Source organism: Rhinolophus sinicus, chromosome 14 (genome assembly GCF_057876585.1).
Source record: "Rhinolophus sinicus isolate RSI-liver-muscle chromosome 14, RSI-T2T, whole genome shotgun sequence".
Taxonomy (NCBI): domain Eukaryota; kingdom Metazoa; phylum Chordata; class Mammalia; order Chiroptera; family Rhinolophidae; genus Rhinolophus; species Rhinolophus sinicus.
This window is the reverse complement of record NC_142514.1, coordinates 96127501-96140000: the sequence shown is the minus strand read 5'-3', so window position 1 is coordinate 96140000 and position 12500 is coordinate 96127501.

The following is a 12500-nucleotide window of genomic DNA, read 5'->3' as shown; positions in this document are numbered from 1 at the left end:
ATGCAAACCTAACCCTAACCCTAACCCTAAACCTAACCCTAAACCTAGCCATAACGCAATCCTAACCCTAACCCTAACCCTAACCCTAAACCTAACCCTAACGGAAACCTAACCCTGAACCTAACCCTAACCATAACCCTAACCCTAAGCTGAACCCTAACCCTAACCCTAAAGCAAACCTAACCCAAAACCTAACACAAACCCTAACCTAACCCTAACCCTAAACCTAACCTTAACGCAAACCTAACCCTAACCCTAAGCCTAACACTAACCCTAACCATAACCCTAATGCAAACCTAACACTAACACTAAACCTAACCCTAACCCTAACCCTAACCATAACTCGAATGCAAACAGAAACCTAACACTAACCCTAACACTAACGCTAACCCTAACCCTAACGCAAAACTAACCCTAACTTTAACCCTAACACTAACGCAAACCTAACCCTAAACCTAACCCTAAACCTAACCCTAACCATAAGCCTAAACTTAACCTTAACGCAAACCTAACCCTAGCCCTAACCCAAACCCTAACCCTAAACCTAACCCTAACCCTAACACTAAAGCAACCCTAACATTAACCTAAGCTTAACTCTACCCTAAACCTAACCCTAGTCCTAACCCTAACCCTAAAGAAAACCTATGCCTAAACCTAAACCTAATCATTACTCTAACCATAACCCCACACCTAACCCTAACCCTAACCCTAACACTAACCCTAACCCTAACGCAAAACTAACACTAACCCTAAACCTAACCCTAACCATAACACTAACCCTAACCCTAACCCTAACTCTAACGCAAACCTAAACTTAACACTAACCCTAACCATAACCCTAACCATAACCATAACCCGAACCAAACCCTAACAATAACCCTAACGCAAACCTAACCCTAATCCTAACCCTAGGGCAAACTTAACCCTAACCATAAACCTAACCCTAACCCTAACCTAAGGCAAACCTATCCCTAACCCTAACCCTAACCCTAACTCTAAACCTAACTCTGAACCTAACCCTAACGCAAACCTAACCCTAACCCTAAAACTAACCCTAACCGTAACCCTAATCCTAACCCTAGCCCTAACGCAAACCTAACCCTAACCCTATCCCTATCCCTAACCCTCACCCTAACCCTAACGCAAACCTAACTCTTAACATAACCCTAACCCTAACCCTAACCCTAAACTTAACCCTAACCCTAACCCTAATGCAAATCTAACCCTAACCCTAACCCTAACCTTAACCATAACCCTAAACCTAACCGTAATGCAAACCTAACCCTAACCGTAACCCTAACCCTAACCCTAACACTAACGCAAACCTAACACTAACCCTAAACCAAATCCTAACCCTAACCATAACCCTAACTCTAACGCAAACCTAAACCTAACACTAACCCTAACCCTAACCCTAACGCAAACCTAACCCTAACCCTAACCCTAATCCTAACGCAAACCTAACCCTAACCCTAACCCTAAACCTAAACATAACCCTAATCTTAACCTTAACGCAAACCTAACCCTAAACCTAACCCTAACCATAACCCTAATTCAAACGCAAATTTAATCTTAACCCTAACCCTAGCACTAATATTAACACTAACCCTAACCCTATCGCAAACCTATCCCTAAACCTATCCCTATACCTAACTCTAACCCTAACCCTAAAACTAACCCTAACCCTAACCCTAAACCTAAATCTAACCCTAGCACAAACCTAACCCTAACCCTAACCCTAACCCTAACCGTAACGCAAACCTAACACTAACCCTAAACCTAACCCTAACCCTAACCCTAAACTTAACCCTAACCCTAACCCTAACCCTAACCCTAAAACTAACCCTAATGCTAACATTAACCCTAACCCTAAACCTAACTTTAACGCAAACCTAACCCTAAACCTAACCCTAACCCTAACCCTAACCCTAACACTAACCGTAACGCAAACCTAACACTAACCCTAACCCTAACCCTAACCCTAACCCTAAAACTAACCCTAACCCTAACCCTAACCTTAACCCTAAACCTACCTTTAACGCAAACCTAACCTTAACCTAACCCTAACCCTAACCCTAACCGTAACGCAATCCTAACACTAACCCTAAACCCAACCCAAACCCTAACCCTAAGTCTAACCCTACCCATAACTCTTATGCAAAGTGAAACCTAACACGAACCCTAACACTAACCTTAAACCTAACCCTAACGCAAACCTAACCCTAACCCTAAACCTAACCCTTACCCTAACGCAAACCTATCCCTAAACCTAACCCTAACCCTAACCCTATCGCAAACCTAACCCTAACCCTAACCCTAACCATACCCCTAACCATAACCCAAACATAACCCTAACCCTAACCCTAACGCAAATCGATCCCTAATCCTAACCCTATCGCAAACCTAACCCTAACCATAAACCTAACCCTAACCCTAACCCTAACGCAAACCTAACCCTAACTCTAACCATAACCCTAACCCTAACCCTAACGCAAACCTAACCGTAATCCTAACCCTATCGCAAACCTAACCCTAACCATAAACCTAACCCTAACCCTAACCCTAACGCAAACCTAACCCTAAGCCTAAACCTAACCCTACTCTAAACCTAACACTAAACGTAACCCAAACTCAAACGTAACCCTTACCCTAACGCTAATCCTAACCCTAACCCTAACTCTAACCCTAAACCTAACTCTAACCCTTACCCTAACCCTAACCCTAAACCTAACTTTAACGCAAACCATACCCTAACCCTAACCCTAACCCTAACCGTAACGCAAACCTAACACTAACCCTAAACCAAACCCTTACCCTAACCCTAACCCTAACCTTAACGCAAACCTAACCCTAACCCTAACCCTAATCATAACCCTAACGCAAACCTAACCGTAACCCTAACCCTAAACCTAACCCTAACCCTAATCCTAACGCAAACCTAATCTTAACCCTAACCCTAAACCTAACCCTAAACCTAACGCTAACCCTAACCATAACCCTAAAGTAAACCTATCCCTAAACCTAACCCTAACCCTAACTCTAACACTAACCCTACACCTAACCCTAACCCTAACCTAACGCAAACCTAACGCTAACCCTAACCCTAACCCTAGCCCTAAACCTAACCCTAACCCTAATACTAATGCGATCTTAACCGTAAGTCTAAACCTAACCCTAACCCGAATAATAACGGAAACCTAACCCTAAGCCTAACCCTAACGAAAACCTAACCCTGACTCTAACCCTAACCCTAACCTTAACCCTAACCCAAACACAAAACCTAACCCTAACCCTAACGCAAACCTAACCCTAACCCATACCCTAACGGATACCTAACCCTAACCCTAACCCTAACCCTAACCCTAACACTAACTCTAACGCAAACCTAAACCTAACACTAACCCTAACACTAAACCTAACCCTAACCCTAACCCTAACGCATAGCTATCCCTAAACCTAACCCTAACCATAACCCTATCCCTAACCCTAACGCAACCCTAACCTTAACCCTAACCCTAACCCTAACCTTAAACCTAACCGTAACCCTAACCCTAAAGCATAGCTATCCCTAAACCTAACCATAACCCTAACCCTATCCCTAACCCTAACGCAAACATAACCTTAACCCGAACCCTAACCCTAACGCTAACCCTAACCCTAAACCTAGCCCTAAAACTAACCCTAACCCTAATCCTAACGCAAACCAAACCTATATACTAACCATATCGAAAACCTAACACTAACACTAACCCTAAAATTAAACTTAACCCTAACCCTAACTCTAACCCTAACCCTACACCTAACCCTAATGCAAACCTAACCGTAACCATAAACGTAACCCTAACCCTAACACTAAAGCAACCCTAAACTTAACCTAAGCTTAACCCTACCCTAAACCTAACCCTTATCCTAACCCTAACCCTAAAGAAAACCTATGCCTAAACATAACCCTAATCATAACTCAAACCATAACCCTACACCTAACGCTAACCCTAACCCTAACGCAAACATAACGCTAACCCTAACCCTAACCCTAGCCCTAAACGTAACCCTAACCCTAATCATAAAGCAAACCTAACCCTAAGACAAACCCTAATGAAAACCTAACCCATACACTAACCCTAACCCTTAACTTAACCCTAACCCTAACACTAACCCTAACCCTAACCTTAACGCAAACCTAACCCTAACCCTAACCCAAACCTAACCCTAACACTAACCCTAACGCAAACCTAACCCTAACTCTTACCCTAACGGATAAATACCCCTAACCCTAACCTTAACCCTAACCTAACCCTAACCCTAACCCTAACTCTAACGCAAACCTAAACCTAACACTAACCCAAATACTAACCCTAACCCCAAACCTAAGGCAACCCTAACCCTAAAGCAAACCTAACCCTAACACTAACCCTAACCCTATCCCTATCACTAACCCTAACGCAAACCAAACCTTAACCCTAACCCTAACCCTAACGCAAACCTATCCCTAAACCTAACCCTAACCCTAACCCTATTCCTAACCCTAACGAAAACCTAACCTTAATCCTAACCCTAACCCAAACCCTAACGCTAACCCTAACCCTAATCCTAACGCAAACCTAACCATAATGCTAACCATAAAGAAAAACCTAACACTAGCACTAACCCTAACCCTAACCTTACCCCTAACCCTAACACTAATCCTAACCCTAACCCTAATGCAAACTTAACCCTAACCCTAACCCTAACACTAACTCTAACCCTAAATGCAAACCTATCCCTAACCTTAACCATAAACCTAACCCTAACCCTAACGCAAACCTAACCCTACCCTAACATTAACCGTAACCCTAACCATGACCCTAACCTAACGTAACCCTAACCCTATCCCTATTCCTAACCCACACCCTAACCCTAACGCAAACCTAACTCTAAACCTAATCCTAACCCTAAACCTAACCCTAAACCTAACCCTAACCGTAACCCTAACCATAACCCTAAACCTAACCTTAACGTAAACCTAACCCTAACACTAACCCTAACACTTTCCCTAACCCTAACGCAAAACTAACACTAACCATAAACCTAAATTAACCCTAACCCTAACCCTAACCCTAAGCCTAACTCTAACGCAAACCTAAACCTAACATTAACCCTAACTCTAACCATAACCGGAACCTAACCCTAACCCTAACCCTAACGCAAACCTAACCCTAATCCTAACCCTATCGCAAACGTAACCCTAACCATAAACCTAACCCTATCCCTAACCTAAGGCAAACCAAACCCTAAACCTAACCCTAAACCTAACTCTAAACCTAAACCTAAACCTAACCCTAACGCAAACCTAACCCTAACCCTAACCCTAACCCTAACCCTAACCCTAACCCTAACCTTAACCTTAACCCTAATCCTAACCCTAGCCCTAACGCAAACCTAACCCTAACCCTATCCCTATCCCTAACCCTCACCCTAACCCTAACGAAAACCTAACACTAAACATAACCCTAACCCTAACCCTAACCCTAAACCTAACCCTAACCCTAACCCTAACGCAAACATAACCCTAACCCTAACCTTAACCATAACCATAACCCTAAACCTAACCTTAATACAAACCTAACCCTAACCGTAACCCTAACCCTAACCCTAACCCTAACCCTAACGCAAACCTAACACTAACCCTAAACCTAATCCTTTCCCTAACCATAACCCTAACTCTAACGCATACCTAAACCTAACACTAACACTAACACTAACGCTAACCCTAATCCTAACGCAAACCTAACCCTAACCCTAACCCTAAACCTAAACATAACCATAATCTTAACCTTAACGCAAACCTAACACTAAACCTAACCCTAACCATAACCCTAACCCAAACGCAAAATTAATCTAAACCCTAACCCTAACCCTAACACTAATACTAACCCTAACCCTAACCCTATTGCAAACCTATCCCTCAACCTATCCCTAAACCTAACTCTAACCATAACCCTAACCCTAACTCTAACCCTAACCCTAACGCAAACCTAACCCTAAACCTAACGCTAACACTACCCCTAACCATTACCCGAACCTAACACTAACCCTAACCCTAACTTAAACCTAACCCTAATCCTAACCCTATCGCAAACCTAACTCAAACCATAAACCTAACCCTAAACATAACCCTAACGCAAACCTAACCATAACCCTAAACCTAACCCTTACCCTAACCCTAAACATAACCCTAACCCTAACCCTAAAACTAACCCTAACCCTAACCCTAATCCTACCCCTAAACCGAACTTTAACGTAAACCTAACGCTAACCCTAACCCTAACCCTAACCCTAATCATAACCCTAACCGTAACGCAAACCTAACACTAAACCTAAACCTAACCCTAACCCTAACCCTAACCCTAATCCTAAAACTAAACCTAACCCAAACCCTAACCTTAACCCTAAACCTAACTTTAACGCAAATCTAACCCTAAACCTAACCCTAATCCTAAACCTAACCGTAACGCAAACCTAACACTAACCCTAAACCCAACCCTAACCCTAACCCTACCTCTAACCCTACCCATAACTCTTACGCAAACCGAAACCTAACACGAACCGTAACACTAACCCTAAACCTATCCCTAACGCAAAATTAACCCTAACCCTAACCCTAACACTAGCTCTAACCCTAAACGAAAACCTAACCCTAAACCTAATCATAACCCTAACTCTAACCCTAACCTAACACTAACCCTAACCCTAACCATAACCCTAAACCGAACCTTAACGTAAACCTAACCCTAACCCTAACCCTAACACTAAACCGAACCCTAACGCTAAACTAACACTAACCCTAAACCTAACCCTAACCCTAACCCTTACCCTAAGCCTAACTCTAACGCAAACCTAAACCTAACACTAACCCTAACCATAACCCTAACCCTAAACATAACCCGAACCTAACACTAACACTAACGCAAACCTAACCCTAATCCTAACCCTATAGCAAACGTAACCCTAACCATAAACCTAACTCTAACCCTAACCTAAGGCAAACCTAACCCTAACCCTAACCCTAACCCTAACTCTAAACCTAACCCTAAACCTAACCCTAACGCAAACCTAACCCTAAGCCTAACCCTAACCCTAACCCTAACCTTAACCCTAACCCTAACACTAGCCCTAACGCAAACCTAACCCTAACCCTATCCCTATCCCTAACCCTAACCATAACCCTAAACCTAAAGTTAACGCAAACCTAATCCTAACCGTAACCCTAACCCTAACCCTAATCCTAACGCAAACCTAACCCTAACCCTAACCCTAACCCTAAACATAGCCCTAATCTTAACCTTAACGAAAACCTAACCTTAAAACTAACCCTAACCATAACCCTAACCCAAACACAAATTTAATCTTAACCCTAACCCTAACCCTAACACTAATACTAACCCTAACCCTAACCCTATCGCAAACCTATCCCTAAACCTATCCCTAAACCTAACTCTAACCCTAAACCTAAACCTAACCCTAACCCTTACCCTAACCCTAACCCTAACCCTAACCCTAAATCTAACCCTAGCACAAACCTGAACCTAACCCTAAATATAACCCTAACCCTAACCCTAACGCAAACCTAACCCTAACCCTAACCCTAACACTACCCCTAACAATAACCCGAACCTAACCCTAACCCTAACCCTAACACAAACCTAACCGTAATCCTAACCCTATCGCAAAACTAACCCTAACCATAAACTTAACCCTAACCATAACCCTAACGCAAACCTAACCATAACCCTAAACCTAACCCTTACCCTAACCCTAAACTTAACCCTAACCCTAAAACTAACCCTAAAACTAACCATAACCCTAACCCTAACCCTAACGCAAAACTAACCCTAAACCTAACCCGAACCTAACCCTAACCCTAACCCTAACGCAAACCTAACCCTAACCCTTACCCTAACCCTAACCCTAACCCTAACCCTAACACTAACCGTAACGCAAACCTAACACTAACCCTAAACCTAACCCTAACCCTAACCCTAACCCTAAAAGTAACCCTAATCCTAACCCTAACCTTAACCCTAAACTTAACTTTAACACAAACCTAACCCTAAACCTAACCCTAACCCTAACCCTAACTGTAACGCAAACCTAACACTAACCCTAAGCACAACCCTAACCCTAACCCTAACTCTAACACTACCCATAACTCTTAGGCAAACCGAAACCTAACACGAAACCTAACACTAACCCTAAACCTAACCCTAACGCAAACCTAACCCTGACCCTAACCCTAACCCTACCCCTAACCATAATCCGAACTTAACCCTAACCCTAACTCTAACGCAAACCTAACCCTAATCCTAACCCTATCGCAAACCTAACCCTAACCATAAACCTAAATCTACCCAAACCCAAACGCAAATCTAACTTTAACTCTAAACCTAACCCTAAACCTAATACTGACCATAACCCTAACCCTATCGCAAACCTATCCCTAAACCTAACCCTAACCCTAACTCTAACACTAACCCTAACCCTAACCCTAGCCCTAAACCTAAACCTAACCGTAATCCTAACGCAAAACTAACTTTAAAACTAACCCGAACGAAAACTTAACACTAACACTAACCCTAACCCTAACCCTAACAGTGAACCTAACCCTAACCCTAACGCAAACCTAACACTAACCCAAACCCTAACCCTAACCCTAACCCTAATTCTAACCCTAACGCAAACCTAACCCTAACCCTAACCCTAACCCTAATCATAAAACTAAACCTAACCCAAATCCTAACCTTAACCCTAAACCTAACTTTAACGCAAATCTAACCCTAAACCTAACCCTAATCCTAAACCTAACCGTAACGCAAACCTAACACTAACCCTAAACCCAACCCTAACCCTAACCCTAACTCTAACCCTACCCATAACTCTTACGCAAACCGAAACCTAACACGAACCCTAACACTAACCCTAAACCTATCCCTAATGCAAACCTAACCCTAACCCTAACACTAACCCTAAACCTAACCCTAACGCAAATCTAACCGTAACTCTAAACCTAAACCTAACCCTAACCCATATCCTAACGTAAACCTAACCCTAACACTAACCGTAACGAAAACCTAACCCTAACACTACCCCTAACCCAAAACTTAACCCTGTCCCTAACACTAACCCTAACCCTAACCCTAACGCAAACTTAACCCTAACCCTAACCCTAACACTAGCTCTAACCCTAAACGAAAACCTAACCCTAAACCTAATCATAACCCTAACCCTAACCCTAACCTAACACTAACCCTAACCCTAACCATAACCCTAAACCGAACCTTAACGTAAACCTAACCCTAACCCTAACCCTAACACTAAACCGAACCCTAACGCTAAACTAACACTAACCCTAAACCTAACCCTAACCCTAACCCTTACCCTAAGCCTAACTCTAACGCAAACCTAAACCTAACACTAACCCTAACCATAACCCTAACCCTAAACATAACCCGAACCTAACACTAACCCTAACGCAAACCTAACCCTAATCCTAACCTTATAGCAAACGTAACCCTAACCATAAACCTAACTCTAACCCTAACCTAAGGCAAACCTAACCCTAACCCTAACCCTAACCCTAACTCTAAACCTAACCCTAAACCTAACCCTAACGCAAACCTAACCCTAAGCCTAACCCTAACCCTAACCCTAACCTTAACCCTAACCCTAACACTAGCCCTAACGCAAACCTAACCCTAACCCTATCCCTATCCCTAACCCTAACCATAACCCTAAACCTAAACTTAACGCAAACCTAATCCTAACCGTAACCCTAACCCTAACCCTAATCCTAACGCAAACCTAACCCTAACCCTAACCCTAACCCTAAACATAACCCTAATCTTAACCTTAAAGAAAACCTAACCTTAAAACTAACCCTAACCATAACCCTAACCCAAACACAAATTTAATCTTAACCCTAACCCTAACACTAATACTAACCCTAACACTAACCCTATCGCAAACCTATCCCTAAACCTATCCCTAAACCTAACTCTAACCCTAAACCTAAACCTAACCCTAACCCTTACCCTAACCCTAACCCTAACCCTAAATCTAACCCTAGCACAAACCTGAACCTAACCCTAAATATAACCCTAACCCTAACCCTAACGCAAACCTAACCCTAACCCTAACCCTAACACTACCCCTAACAATAACCCGAACCTAACCCTAACCCTAACCCTAACACAAACCTAACCGTAATCCTAACCCTATCGCAAAACTAACCCTAACCATAAACTTAACCCTAACCATAACCCTAACGCAAACCTAACCATAACCCTAAACCTAACCTTTACCCTAACCCTAAACTTAACCCTAACCCTAACACTAACCCTAAAACTAACCATAACCCTAACCCTAACCCTAACGCAAAACTAACCCTAAACCTAACCCGAACCTAACCCTAACCATAACCCTAACGCAAACCTAACCCTAACCCTTACCCTAACCCTAACCCTAACCCTAACCCTAACACTAACCGTAACGCAAACCTAACACTAACCCTAAACCTAACCCTAACCCTAACCCTAACCCTAAAAGTAACCCTAATCCTAACCCTAACCTTAACCCTAAATTTAACTTTAACACAAACCTAACCCTAAACCTAACCCTAACCCTAATCCTAACTGTAACGCAAACCTAACACTAACCCTAAGCACAACCCTAACCCTAACCCTAACTCTAACCCTACCCATAACTCTTAGGCAAACCGAAACCTAACACGAAACCTAACACTAACCCTAAACCTAACCCTAACGCAAACCTAACCCTAACCCTAACCCTAACCCTAACCCTAACCCTAACCCTAACACTAACCCTAACCCTAATTCTAACGCAAAACTAACCCTAACCCTAACCCGAACCTAACCCGAACCCTAACCTTAAACCTAACCCTAAACCTACCCCTAACCATAACCCGAACATAACCCTAACCCTAACCCTAACGAAAACCTAACCCTAATCCTAACTCTATCGCAACCTAACCCTAATATAAACCTAAATCTAACCCTAACCATAACGTTAACCTAACCCTAAGCCTAAACATAACCCTAATTTAAACCTAACCCTAAACGTAACCCTAACGCAAACCTAACCCTAACCCTAACCCTAACCCTAACCCTAACCGAAACGCAAACCTAACCTTAACCCTAACCCTAACCCTAAACCTAACCCTAACCCTAACGCAAACCTATCCCTAAACCTAACCCTAACCCTAACTCTAACCCTAACCCTACACCTAACCCTAACCCTAACCCTAACGCAAACCTAACGCTAACCCTAACCCTAACCCTAACCCAAACGCAAACCTAACCTTAACTCTAACCGTAACCCTAACCCTAATACTGACCCTAACCCTAACCCTATCGCAAACCTATCCCTAAACCTAAACCTAACCCTAGCTGTAACCCTAACCCAACCATAACCATAGACCTAAACCTAACCCTAACTCTAATCCTAACGCAAACCTAACCCGAACACTAACCCTAATGAAAACCTAACACTAACACTAACCCTAACCCTAACCTTAACCCTACCCTAACCATAACCCTAAACTAAACCTTATCGCAAACCTAACCCTAATCCTAACCCTAACCCTAACCCTAACCATAACGCAAACCTAACACTAACCCTAAATCTCACCCTAACCCTAACCCTAACCCTAACACAAACCTAACGCTAACCTTAACCCTAACCCTTGACCTAAACCTAACCCTAACCCTAATCCTAACGCAAACCTAACCTTAACACTAACCCTAACGAAACCCTAACCCTAACACTAAACGTAACCCTAACCTTAACCCTAACCCAAACGCAAACCTAACCCTAACCCTAACCCTAAACCTAACCTTAATTCTAACCCTTACGCAAACCTAATCCTAACCCTAACCATAACCCTAACACTAACGCAAACCTAAACCTAACCCTAACCAAACCCTAAACCGAACGTAACCCTAACCCTAAACCTAACTGAAACCTAACCCTATCCCTTACCATAACGCAAACCTAACCCTAACCCTAACCTTAACCCTAACTCTAACGAAAACCTAAACCTAACACTAACCCTAACATTAACACTAACCCTAACACTAACGCAAACTTAACACTAACCATAACCCTAACCCTAACGCAAACCTAACCCTAACCGTAACCCTAACCCAACCCTTACCCTAACCCAAAAACAAACCTAACCTTAACCCTATGCCTAACCCTAAACCTAACCCTAACCCTAACCCTAACGCAATCCTATCCCTAAAACTAACCCTAATGCTAACTCTAACCCTAACCCTACAGCTAACCCTAACCCTAACCCTAACGCAAACCTAACGCTAACCCTAATGCTAACCCAAGCCCTAAACCTAACCATACCCCTAATCCTAACGCAAACCTAACCCTAACACTAACGCTAACGAAAACCTAACACTAATACTATCCCTAAACCTAACCTTAACCCTAACCCT